This window comes from Hibiscus syriacus, unplaced genomic scaffold (genome assembly GCF_006381635.1).
Source record: "Hibiscus syriacus cultivar Baekdansim isolate YM2019G1 unplaced genomic scaffold, ASM638163v2 tig00111504_pilon, whole genome shotgun sequence".
Classification (NCBI taxonomy): domain Eukaryota; kingdom Viridiplantae; phylum Streptophyta; class Magnoliopsida; order Malvales; family Malvaceae; genus Hibiscus; species Hibiscus syriacus.
The window spans coordinates 852,482-866,135 of record NW_024063107.1 but is presented as its reverse complement, the minus strand read 5'-3'; the positions used below and the strand labels follow the sequence as shown (position 1 = coordinate 866,135).

Here is a 13,654-nt window from a genome sequence, read left to right as displayed (position 1 = left end):
ATGATTTACATATCAAAATGAAATGAAATTTAAATATTATATTTATACGTATTAAATTTAAATTTGAAATCTTAATTAAATTTACGTCTAGTTAGTGGCAGATGTACACTTGTGTGAGGGTAGGCACATGTTCACCCAGAAATTTTATATAGTTTGATTTTTTTTCTTAAAATTTGAAGTTTTTTCTCTTAATATATGTGTGTCCCCTGAAATTTTATCGTACCCATCCTAAAATTTTATCGTGCCCATCCTAAAATTTTATTGTATCTATATAGATATAAAAATTTATATAATTAATATACTTGTGCTTACCCTCAAAAATATTTCTAGATCCGCAATTACATCTAGTTGATAACATATATAGGGGAAAAACATAATTATGAATAAGTCGCAAAAGCAAATTGAAAATTTTACCAAAGAGGTAAAACTGGCATTTAACGTAACAGTGATCATGTTATCCTTTTAAACCCACTTTAAATTGTTTTAATTATAGGATAAACTACGTATTTAATACTTAAGCTATCATTTTTAGTCTATTTTAGTATCCATACTTTCAATTTTTTCAAAATTATAACTAACATTCAGTTTTCATTTCATTTTAGTATCCACCGTTAAAAATTTAACACATTTAGTGTCTTAACTATCAATTTTGATCCGTTTTAGTACCTAAACTTTTAATTTTTTTCAAAATTTAACGATAAATTTTGAACAGGGTGACAAAATGAAACAAAAAAATAAAGTTTTTAACGACAGTGTACTAAAATGAAATAAAAACAAAAACTTAGGTATTATTTTTAAAAAAATTAAAAATTTAAGTATTAAAATAAACTAAAGTAAATAATTTAGATGTTAAATGCGTAGTTTACCATTAATTATATTATTTTCAAATCATATAATTCGAGTTGGGTCCTTCATTTTCACACACACACACAAAAAGCCTTCAGCTTGAAGCACAGCACTCTTAGATTTCCCCTTCTTCTACTTTGATCTGTCCCTTCTCATCTCTCTCTCTTTCATTTTGAAGTCTAAAAGCACTTCCCTCAACACAAATAAGAAGGAAAAAAACCCAGTCTTGATCTATTTATCTTTAATAAAGCTTGATCACTTAATTGTTTTTTGTTGTTGTTTTTATAGTGTTAATCGCCTTGCATAGATTCTTCACCTAGTGACTCATTTTCCAGCTGAAATTGTCTTTACTCTCATCTGCAAAAAGCCAACATCTTTTGGCCTTGTAGTCTCATTTGGCCTTTGAAAAAAAATAACAATTTTTCTCTGTTATTAGCAAAAGCTGTTAACTTAGCCTCAGAATCTCGAACTAGCTGAATCTTGAGTGTTGCCTGAGCTTGAACTTCTGCTCTCAAAACCATTTCTTTGGAGATTTCTGGGTAAGATTGTTTTGTTTTTATTGTTGATCTTGATGTTTGGGGATAATATTTTGCTTTTGGGAACTGCTTTGACATCTGGATGTTTCCCCTTTTCTAGGATTTTGGTCTTGGTATTGTTAGACCCTTACTGTTCTGCGATCTTTTGATTTGGGGTTTAAGTGCTAAGTGAAATTAGTTTCTCCTTTTACTTTGGGGGTTCCTGTTAGATGCCAACTGTTTTCTTCCCAAAGTTGAAGCTACGATGCAGCCTGATCAGAGAAGAAAGGTAATCACTTTTGTATAGTTTCTATATTTACTTGTATGCAAGATCTAATGAAGTAATGTATTTTTTTAATAGTATGTGTTGATTGGTATAGACTATATTGTCCTTGCTTGGGTTATTAGTCAATGAATCTGCCTCTTATGATCACTGTAAATTTGTGTATTTTTAATTACTAAATGGTTGACTTGATTGCCAATACAGCTCTGAATTTTGTGTATTTTCATGTTCTGGAGGTTGACTAACAGGAGTTATATGTTATAGTTTCCTTTTTTTGTTTGCTTCTGTTTTTTGAATTGTCCTTGTTGTGGAAACAAAATTTCTTGCAGGCGAATACTTTTTTCCCTTGAAATAATCCATCATGTCCTTGTGATCCTTCATCTTTTTTCGTAAAACATTCCGCTTATAATATGTAGACCTTCAATGTATCATATATCGTACTATATGCTTTACCTTCACTATGCAGTCAGCAGTGGATGTAGATTTTTTCACCGAATATGGTGAGGGAAGCAGATATAGAATAGAGGAAGTAATTGGAAAAGGAAGCTATGGTGTTGTTTGTTCTGCGTACGATACACATACTGGAGAGAAGGTTGCAATTAAGAAGATCAATGATATATTTGAACATGTATCTGATGCTACCCGGATCCTCAGGGAGATTAAACTTCTCAGGCTCCTACGTCATCCGGACATTGTTGAGATCAAGCACATCTTGTTGCCTCCTTCGAGAAGGGAATTTAAAGATATATATGTGGTATTTGAACTTATGGAATCTGATTTACACCAGGTTATCAAAGCAAACGATGATTTGACCCCAGAACATTACCAGTTTTTTCTTTATCAGCTTCTTCGGGGCCTGAAATACATTCACACAGGTTTCCCCCTACACTGTTGATATGATCTTCTTGTTTGAATGTAGATAACAATTTGAAAATGCATAGCTATTATGCAATTTCAAGTACTTGTTGGTTGCTTCTGATGTCCTTGTTTTAAATGTTTTTGTTCCTGTAGCCAATGTTTTTCACAGGGATCTAAAGCCTAAAAATATCTTAGCCAATGCTGATTGCAAACTGAAGATCTGTGATTTTTGGACTTGCAAGAGTAGCTTTTATTGATACCCCCACTGCAATATTCTGGACGGTTGGTTCTCTTTACATGATGCTGCATTCAGGAAATAGTTCACATATAATATGCAGAAGTAGAAGCTTATTTCTTGTTTCTGAATTAAATATTCCCCCTCTGTCTTTTTAGGACTATGTTGCTACAAGATGGTATAGGGCTCCGGAACTGTGTGGATCCTTTTTCTCCAAGGTGCAAAAATTGTTGGTGCATTTTATTTGATTGAAAGTATCTTAATTTTTTTATCCCTCGTTTATATTCTTGTTGATTGATATGAGGGTTTTGGTTTTGTTTTCTAAATAATTTGGCGGTACTCACTTTAGTCCAAGCCATTGTTTTTTTTTTTTGATAAGATTTGAAGGTCTCTTTAAAAACCTCCTTCTTGATTAATGGAGCTTGTAAAGAAGCTTCTTAATCATCGGAAGGAGGAAAAGAGTGCCTTATAATTTCATTGAAGAAAATAAGAATTACAACCTTAGAAAGAAAAATCCAAGTAGAACCCTTACAACAATTCTTGAGCCTTAAAACCGAACTATAGAAGTCAACAACATAATAATCAACCTATACCAGCCTTTGCTAGAGCATCGGCATCCATATTAGCTGTCCTTGCAATCCATCTAACAACCCCCCGACAGTTTTAAGACACTCAACAATATCTCTAACAATGAAACCATAAACAGCTGGACATGAGACAACCTTATTGATCCAGTCTACTGCAACTCTGCTATCACTCTCTATGATCAACCTATCTTTAACCCTCCCTAGGACAGAGGTAAAGAAAGAGATACCCCTTTGGATAGCTTTAAGTTCCTTCAATGTTGGAGGTCCAGAACCATCCGGTTCTTGAAAAGAACCAAGGATTGCACCAGAATGATCCCTCATAAGACCACCCAGACCTGATTTTTCCCAATCACAACTAATTGCTGCATCCACATTCAACTTGATGAAACCCGTAGGGGGAGGTAACCAAGGGGTTATGGAAGACTTCAAGAAATTGTAGGACGAGTAAGAATTCCCTATAGAAGGATCAGAGATTAAGGAGTCCTTAGGAATAGAAACATCCTTATTCTTTGCTAAATACCAAGAGGCCAGCCTAACTATTGTTAAGAAGAATAATTCAGTCTGATCGAGCTTCCCCCCTTCAAAAACTATGTAATTCCTGAATTTCCAGATTGTCCAAATAACAGCCCCAGGAATGAAAGTCCAAATTACCGAATTAGATTTCAACTCATCCCAAGCAAGAAGAAATTTTTTTGCTTCTGCAGAAAACACAGAACTAAATCTCCAAAAATTTAGAAATTTATTCCACAAAGACCACGCAACCGAACAGGAGAAGAATAGATGCGAAGAAGATTCTTCAACCATTTTACAAAGAGGGCATAAGCCATCCTCAATACCTTGAACTCCTCTTTTAACCAATTCGGATTTAACTGCAATTTTTTGAAGCACAATTTGCCAAACTAATGTTTCAACTCTAGGGGGAACCAATCCTCTCCAAACAATCTTGTTCCAGAAATGAGACTCTTCTGAAATTGAAGCACAACTCTTAACACAAGAATCGACTGTATAAACCCCATCCCCACTGCCTTTCCAGATCAATCCATTGCTAGAATCAATAGATAGAGAGAAAGAAGAAATGTTGCTCACCAAATTGCACCATTGTTCAAGCTCCCAATCGTTTAAATTTCTTCGAACTTTAACATCCCAAATCCAGCCCGAAGAAAGAAATTCCCCAAACTCACAAAGTTTACCGAATTTATTAGTTGACAGTGAAAACAGTCTAGGAACTAGAATCTGAAACGGAAAATCAGCAGCCCAGCTATCTTGCCAAAATCGAACATGCTTACCATTTCCGACATAAAACTTGCACAAACTACGGAACTTACAACCAAATGAGTCTTGTTTGAAATGGTTATTAACCACTGATCTCCACAACCAGGAGGATTGAGAAGGAATCTTGCTGTCAAACAATAATCTATAAGAGTCAATGTTGTATTTGCTACAAATAAAATTCCTCCAAGCAGAATTTCTCTCATTTGCAAACCTCCAAGACCATTTCCCTAGCAATGCTCTGTTCATAGAAATCAGATTCCGAACTCCCAAGCCTCCCTCAGTCTTTGATTTGCAGACATCATCCCATTTAACCCAGTGTATCTTCTTAATACCATTGCCCCCTCCCCGTAAAAAATTAGACATAATAGAATTGAGAGTCTTGAGGATAAAAGCTGGAATCTTGAAGATAGACAAAAAATACGTAGGTAGTGAGGACAGAACGGATTTGATCAAAACCAGTCTCCCTGCTAAAGAAAGAGTAGCAGCCTTCCAACCTGCTAATTTAGAGTGAAAATTCTGTACCACTGGTTCCCAGATAACAGAGGAATTCCTAGTAGCACCTAGAGGGAGGCCTAGATAATTAGATGGGAAGTTTCCCACCAAACAACCGATAGAATCTGCCCAAGTTTTAACCTCCTGTTGGGATATATTAATCCCGAAGAGTCTGCTTTTCTTAAGGTTTAGTTGCAGCCCTGACATAACCTCAAATACTCTAAGCACCCTCTTCACATTCATAATTTGAGTCTTCGAAGCTCCACAGAAAATAATTAAGTCATCCGCAAACTGCAAGTGTGAAAGATTAAAAGACCTCTCCTCCTTGCCAACTGTCAAACCAGCAAATAAACCCTCCGAAACAGCTCTTCGGATTAAAAGATTCAATAATTCCCCCACTAGGTTAAAAAGTAAAGGCAAGAGTGAACATCCCTGTCTAAGGCCCTTGGCCATTGGAAACTCCTCGGATGGAACCCCGTTAACTAACACTGAGATTGAAGCTGTAGAAACACATCTCCTAATCCAACTTATCCATGTGAAACCGAAACTCATTTTTTCCATCACCTTGAACAAAATAGGCCAGTCAACCGTATCGTATGCCTTTTTGAAATCAACTTTAAACACACAACCCTTTAGCCCTTTCTTCCTCCAATAATCAATACCCTTGTTAGCAATGAGTGAGCAGTCCAAAATTTGTCGACCGGGAATAAAAGCGAATTGAGTCGGGCTTATAAGATCTCCTATACAACTTCTAAGCCTCCTTGAAAGACACTTGGATAATATCTTATACACTTCTCCTACTAGGCTTATAGGTCTATAATCATCAAGACTTCCAATGTTAGATTCCTTAGGAATAAGGGTAATAAAAGTATGGTTAATACCATGTTCCCATTCTTTCCCCACAAAAAATCTGTGAAAAAACTGCATAATATTCCCCTTAAGAACAGACCAAAACCTTTTAAAAAAACCCAAGTTCAATCCGTCGGGCCCCGGAGTTTTATTGCTATCACAAGACTTTAGAGTTTCCCAAACCTCCTCCTCGGAAAATTCCTTCTCTAAAAGCATATTCTGTTCGAAAGAAATTCTGGGAAAAACCAAACCAATATCTTCAACTTCTAAAGTAGACCGATTATTATAAATTTTGAAAAAATGATCTTTGACCTTGGCCTTGATAACAGTTGGATCGTGAGTAGTATTCCCATCAACAATTAAAGCATTCAGAGCATTTCGTTTCCTCCTAACTGAAGCACAAGTATGAAAGAATCTTGTGTTTCGGTCCCCATCATTAAGCCACTTCTTCCTAGAATTTTGAAGCCAAATCTGCTCCTCAATTCTGTGAAGTCTCCATAACTCTGCTCTACAAACACTAAGCTCTTTAGCAATCCCTTGAACAGAGCTGTTATTCAGCTGCTGGGCATCCTCCTCAAGCTTCTGAATTTTCTTTTCCAAATCTGATATTGCTACTCCCGGAAATTGATTCTTCTTCCCTGACCATTTCTTGATGGCAGCTTTAGAGTTCTTCAAAATACTTAAGATCCCACCTTTTCTCCCAGTCTTCTTACAGTTTGTGATAGAATGTCTGACCATATCCTCAAAGCCGTCTTCCTCCATCAGATAATTAAAGAGTCTAAACGGTCTTTTCCCCCAATCAATACCTTCATCTTTCAATAAAATAGCATTGTGATCTGAAATGGATTTAGGAATAAGAGACTGAGAAATCTCAGGAAAAGTAGCTAAAATTGACCATCCACCAAGAATCTGTCCAATCTAACAAAAGTTGGATCATCTTGGTTATTACACCAAGTGAACCTTCCCCCATTCAAAGGCAGATTAATTAAACCTAAAGACTGAATAAACTGAGAGAAAATCCTCATAGAGAACCTATTCTGTGCTTTACCCACCTTCTCATCTTCACACAAGTAAACATTAAAATCTCCTCCAACACAAACCGGCAGATTCTGTCCAGAAATGAACACACTGAGTTCTTCAAAAAACTCTCTTTTTCTTCCTCCACTGAAGGCCCATAAACATTAATGAGGACACTTCTGAATTGATGCAACCTGAATTTCCCTACAACAGCAATGAATCTTCTGTTAATGCAGTGATTTTCCATCTCAAACACATTGTCATCCCAACAACATAATAAGCCCCCTGAAGAACCAATAGCTGGAGATTCAATAACACTCTGAAAAGTATTCAGTCCATTCCTTCTCAGAAAAGACCTTTGAACCTTCTCTACTTTAGTTTCTTGTAACCAAAGAAAAGAAGGATATGAGCTAGACACCAATCTCTGGACTGCTTTCTGTTTTTCTCTTTTCCCCAAGCCCCTAACATTCCATGAAATTATTGCTAATTTGTCTTTCATTAAAATTTCTTGAAAACCTGACTTCCCCACTATGGCAACTCAACTGGCCAAATTCAAGCCCTGTTCTAATTTAATTATTTTGTCCAGAAAAGCTTCCTTCCCCTGAGTAAAAGAGACCCCCAAAATCTGACTCACTTGCCATGTGGCTACTGCTTCATCTAAAAGCTCTGAGAATTCTGTAGAAGAGGCTGTAAAAATATTAACATGTTCTAGAGCTTCTCTTACCAATGATCTTGCCCTTCTTTTGCAAAATCCTGATTTGGAATTAATCAAATGACTGTCCGTAACACAACCCTCTGGCTCTCCATCGAGACTACTAATCCCAGTTTTCTCTACTAAATTTGTCTCCTCTCTGCCTGGAGAATTAAGCTCTGCTGTTGTAGAAATCTTTTGTATTGGCGTGCAGACCTGATCACAAACTTTCTTTTGAACTGGAACAACCTCTGTAACATTAATTTCCTTATGAATCTCCCCATGCCAATGTTTTCTCTCCCTCCTTCTATAAACTTTGCTGTAACTGGCCATTCTCCTTCTCTGTAGAGGCTCACTTTTTGTGGATAGCGAGCTTCTATGCACCACCATCGCTTTATTTCTTAACTGGCTCTTCAAACAATTCGAGTTAGGAACTATCAGCGAAAAATTAGGATCAGGAACCTCAATATCTACACTGGCAGACGAAGCTGAAATGCAACTGGTCCCTTTATTCTTGTTTTTAACACTGCTAGCCTCTATAATTCCCCTGCTTTTAACTAGTTTACCAAACTTGTTAATTGTATATCCTGGCCCAGAAGGAAAAAACTTTGAAGCCTCCGATCCAGTCAGCTCATTGTCAACAGATAGGGCCTCCGGCCCATTAGCCGAAATATTTGAATTTCTGATGCCCAAACCTGCAAACTCACCTACTATGGTATTCCCACCATTCTGAACACCTGAAAACCCTCTTTTAATGCATTTCCCATGTTTAGAAAGTCTTGGAAAGTGCATTTCCCCATCAGACTGTGCTGTGCCGAAAGAAACACAATCATCATTCCAAAAGTCAACCTTCTGTCTGAACATCTCTGCTGATTTGACTGAACTTTCCTCATATTCTGACTTCTCCCTGACTCTACCTTCCTCAGACCCCAACTCGCCATACTGTTTCCCATCTGCACCGATCACCGGAAAAAATTTGAAAAAAGGATTTGCATCTTCCCAGCCCGCTCCAACTTTGATCTTAATCCGATACGATCTGCCATAGGATCCAAAATTAGTGAATTCTGGAACATCGAAAGGACTTGCAACTCGCAAAAGAATCCTCACAGACGAGAGATCCTCCCTGTTCTTAGTGGACTCATGGATTTCTACCATACTTCCCCATCTCCCAGCAGCTCGTTCCAAGAAGGATTCATCCCAACATAACAGAGGAACCCCACTTAACTCAAGCTGACAATAAGCCATTGGAACACCTTCTTCATTCAGTAAAGGTGCTAATCTATCAAAACAAAAGTTTATTACATCTCTCTTCTTTCTCCATGCCTCCATCATCTCTTCGAGAGATTTGAAAATGATAACATAGGAATTACGGACATAACCCCAACCAACAATCTGAACTTCGTAACCATTAGTAATGAAGAACTCCTGAACTGACTTAATATCTAAAGAGAGCTTAAAAATCCCTGTTAAAGATCTTTTGACCCAGTTCCGATTCTCAGAGGGAATATGCATTTCCATAACATTCTTCAATGCTTTCTCCCTTTGATTCCCAACAGAATGTGTCTCCCTATACCCCAAAGTATTGTTCCTCATATCCTCAGTCAGTAAAGCCTCTTTGTACGATCTGTCATCCCTAACACTCCTACTGGAAAAATCAGCCTCTTTCAACTTTGAAGGACCTGCTGTAAACGAAACTGGACCCAACTGAACTGGACTATTCTTGGCCACGTTCCTTGGACGAACTTCATTGTATTTTGCAACACCAACTGAAATCCTTCTCCTATCTATCAGTGAATCATTTAACATATCAATTGCTCTCCTCAAACCAGATTCCCTCTCAAACTGAACAAAAGCGAAAGTGGAAAATCTATATTTTGGGTTTTTAGTTTCTTTCGGGATGAAAACTCTCTCAACAGTTCCCTGAGACGAAAAAATATCTCTAAGCTCACGCCGAGAAACTCTCCTACTTAGATTATCGACAAAAGCCTTCCAGACCTCGCCTGAACCTATTTTCCCTTTCAACTTTTCTCTCTCTCTCTACTTTTCTCTCTCCCATTTTTTGGATGTCCAAGCCATTGTTTTAATTCTATTTAAACTTTGTTTGATGACTTTAGTTGACCTCTCTAAATGCGCTCGTAAAACTTTTATGCATATATTCACATTTAGTCTTTTTCGTTCTATTTCAGTATACCCCAGCAATAGATATATGGAGCATTGGGTGCATCTTTGCTGAACTTTTAACAGGGAAACCTTTGTTTCCTGGAAAAAATGTTGTCCATCAATTGGATCTGTTGACTGATCTTTTGGGAACACCATCTGCTGAAGCCATTTCTAGGGTATGTTGGCATCCATTTTCATTTTTACACTGTTCTATTTTAAGCCAGGGCTATTTAACATCAGTTGTTCTTTTCTAAGATATGGATATTTTCTGACTCTGAGCAGATACGTAATGAGAAAGCTCGGAGGTACTTGAGCAGCATGCGAAAGAAAAAGCCCATTCCACTCTCCCAGAAGTTCCCTAATGCAGATCCTCTTGCAGTTTGTTTGTTAGAAAGAATGCTCGCCTTTGAACCCAAGGATCGACCTACTGCCGAAGAGGTACATGTTTATTAATTTTCGTCTACTTCTTTCTTTTTAATGTATGGTTTACTTCTAACATGGATACTTTGTTCCTTGCTGGCAGGCCCTAGCTGATCTATATTTTAAGGGCTTGGCCAAAGTTGAAAGGGAACCTTCTGCTCAACCTGTTACCAAGATGGAATTTGAGTTTGAGAGGCGTAGGATTACAAAGGAAGATATTAGGGAGCTCATATACCGTGAAATTCTCGAGTACCATCCTAAAATGTTGAAAGAGTATTTGGAAGGATCAGAGACAACTGGCTTCATGTATCCTAGGTATCATTCTAAACTAACTATTTTTCTTGCATCTTTAACTATATATGCCATTTTATGACACCATTATTCTTTTTATGGTTCTATACTCGATATTTTCCCAACCAGCCTTGACTTATTTGTTGTGCTATAAAGGCAGTCTTTCCCGTGTCAATGTGAAGAGATTCCTGTTGCTTGATATTGGTATTCTTTAGAAGAGAACTTTAGCCATTATATGCATGAAATGGAAGAATCCGGGGTTATCTTGGTGCTTGACCATGATAGTTTGATGAAATTTTCCTTTCAAATAGAATATAGCTATTATATACAGGAAATGAATACAAAACCTCCATTGATGATAGTTGACTCCACACGTTTGGAAGAAGCTGCAAGTATGTCGGCCTTATCCTGGAATCAATGCATTCCTCCCTTTGAAATTCCCACTTTTACAAATGTTTTCATGAACCTACGCTGTGCTTGGAAGTAGAAATTAAATTTAACCGATAGCGGAACTTTTCTGTGTTGATTTAATGCATCTTGTCCTGAATATTATCATTTTACAATTCTGAATCTCCTAATTGAATAGGCTGTCACTTGTATGTGTGTTTCTGAATGCAGTGCAGTTGACCATTTCAAGAAGCAGTTTGATTTCCTTGAGGAGCACTATGGAAATGGGACCACTGCAGCTCCACTTGAGAGACAACATGCATCTTTACCAAGGTACGGTTATCAATTAATTTGCATGCTGCTTTCGATATCACTAGTTGCATTCTAGGTGCTAAACAGTGTTGTCAAGGGCACTCTAGTCACTACTCACTAGAACCCTGATATTGTCTCAGGTTCAAGGCACAAAATTAGCGCAAGCTCAAGTGTACATATGTTTGAATTTCTGTAAATGTGTGTATATAAAGCTAAAGATTTAAAGTAAAACTCTAAAGTCCGGTCCAGTTTATCAACGAAACATATCAATTTTTTATTGGTCAACATGCATGATTTCCTTGCTCAATGTTTGTTGTTGAATGCTCATATATTGAGAAATATAAGGTTTAATATTATCCCTTTCTTACTAGCAAAGGTATACCGAATGGAAACAAAAAGTGTATAATAACAGATTAGGTGGGTTTTTTTATGCCCATTGCCTTACTAAAAATTGCTGCTCAAATAGGCTACGCCTGAAAAGGTTGAGGTTTTTTTTTGTATAATGCTAAGGTGCAGGTGTGTAGGCGCATGCTTTGACTACACTGGTGCTAAAAGTTACATACTTTCACCAATAGTTTTTTGAAAGGCAAGATAATTTTGTTAAAAAGGGGAAGTACAAAGCCCTTAATGCTACCTAGAAGTGAAATGAGCACCCATCAAAACCAATCTGTCCAAAACTACAATTCCCATGACATTGTAATTGTCATAGGAATATCCTAATATACATTTTCTATTCTGTATTTTTACACTGATAAGTGATTGAAAATGTGTGCAGGCCATGTGTATTATATTCAGATAATTCAGTACAAAACTCTACAGATATGATGGATAACTTATCTAAATGCTCCATCAAGGAGACTGAGAAACCCCAAGCAGAAAGAAGCTTTGCAATCCCTATGTCAAGGCTTCCCCTTCAAGTTCCTCAAAGCATCCAAGGTATGTATGTTTTTCTCGATGGATATAAATTGGCCTGTCGTTCCCCAAATTCATTGTCGCATTTTTTTATATTGGTTCATATCTCTTCCTCAATATTTATTGCCCTACTTATATCTCACTGAGACTAGAAATGGTTATAACTATCTTGCTTCTGATTTTAGAGGCCATCTTATCTTTATTTCATCTAAATCCCTGGCAGAAACACCCCCTACGCTTCCCACAGTAACTTAGCTAAGTAATATGAACGAACTATTACTTCTACATGTGTACATATAATTGTGTCCGAGCGATGATGTTTATGGTGGATTTTCTTTTTGTCTGGCAAGTGCTGATTCATTGGTGTTTTATAAGTGCATAATCTTTTTATGTTTTCCATAGAATGAAAGGATATATCTTGTTAAACGACACCCACTTCTCCCTTGAACCGATCGATACCCACTTGAGTTTGCGACAGAAATATGATTTTTACAACCTAACATGTTACACATTTTAGGCTTTCTTTTGTTTGTTATGGAAGTTCCAAGTACAGGGATTAAAATAACAGATGGAAAGCAAATATCCCACAATTTGCTGGAATCAGCTGCCATCATCTCTTTACTGTTCCATCTCACAAACAGTGCATATGCTCCTCGTGACTTATTGTAATGAATACAGCAGGTGCTGCCAGACCTGGGAAAGTAGTTGGATCAGTAATGCGTTACAACAATTGTGGGGCAGTAGCCGCAGGTGAAGCTCTTGAACAACGAAGAATGGTTCGAAATCCTATAGCTCCAACTCAATACGCATATCCACGGAGAAATCCAGTCTGTAAAAACGATAGGGGAGAAGATGAAGTAGTTGAAGGATCAACCGAATTGCAGCCAAAACCTCAGTACATGGCTAGGAAAGTTGCTGCTGCCCAAGGTGGATCCAGGAGTCAGTGGTATTGACCTAATATCAACTGCCAATGGCCAACAAAAACGCCTGCGATGGTTTAATCCTGTATCACTCTTCCTACCACTAGGGGTCATCTGGTGAGGCGATGTTATACATGCTCCCAGCAGAGCTGGTTACGAAAGACGAACTACACACACTAAGCTATAATTGTAATTTATAGCACTAATTTGGAAGAGATTGAACTGAGCCTATCCTTTACCTAATGGTTTTATGGTCCGTGTCAATGACAAGTTATGTAAACTTACAGACTTGAGAAGGCCAAGTGGACTCTTAATTTATGAAGTTAGCTTTTACTTATGTTATTCTTTATTAACACCTTTTTCCTCCAACTCAGCTTGCAGCTATTTCTATATGATGCTTCTGTTGTAATGATTTATGATGTGGTCTTAGAAATGAAACATGTTCTGCTTCTTTGTCAATTTTGGCTTCTTGTTGATATTGTCACATTCCTAGATGGACATGCAATTGCAATAAGCAATTTGTAAAGTTGAACATATCCTTGAGGGAAATATGTTAAAAATTATTATGTTCAGTCTCATTTGGCTTTATGTCAATCATCATGTGGGT

The 13,654-nt window shown here is 37.2% G+C and overlaps 1 protein-coding gene and 1 pseudogene across 1 annotated transcript in view; both read left to right on the top strand.

Moving 5' to 3' along the window:
• Positions 1-945: 945 nt before the first annotated feature.
• LOC120164067 lies at positions 946-13,459 on the top strand (annotated as a pseudogene).
• LOC120164066 (protein BLISTER-like) overlaps positions 5,070-13,654 on the top strand; it is a 32,113-nt gene continuing 23,528 nt past the window's right edge. Inside the window, exon 1 of the mRNA XM_039173830.1 lies at positions 5,070-5,074. The gene's annotated coding sequence lies outside the window, so the exon portion shown is untranslated. The remainder of the gene's footprint in view (positions 5,075-13,654) is intronic.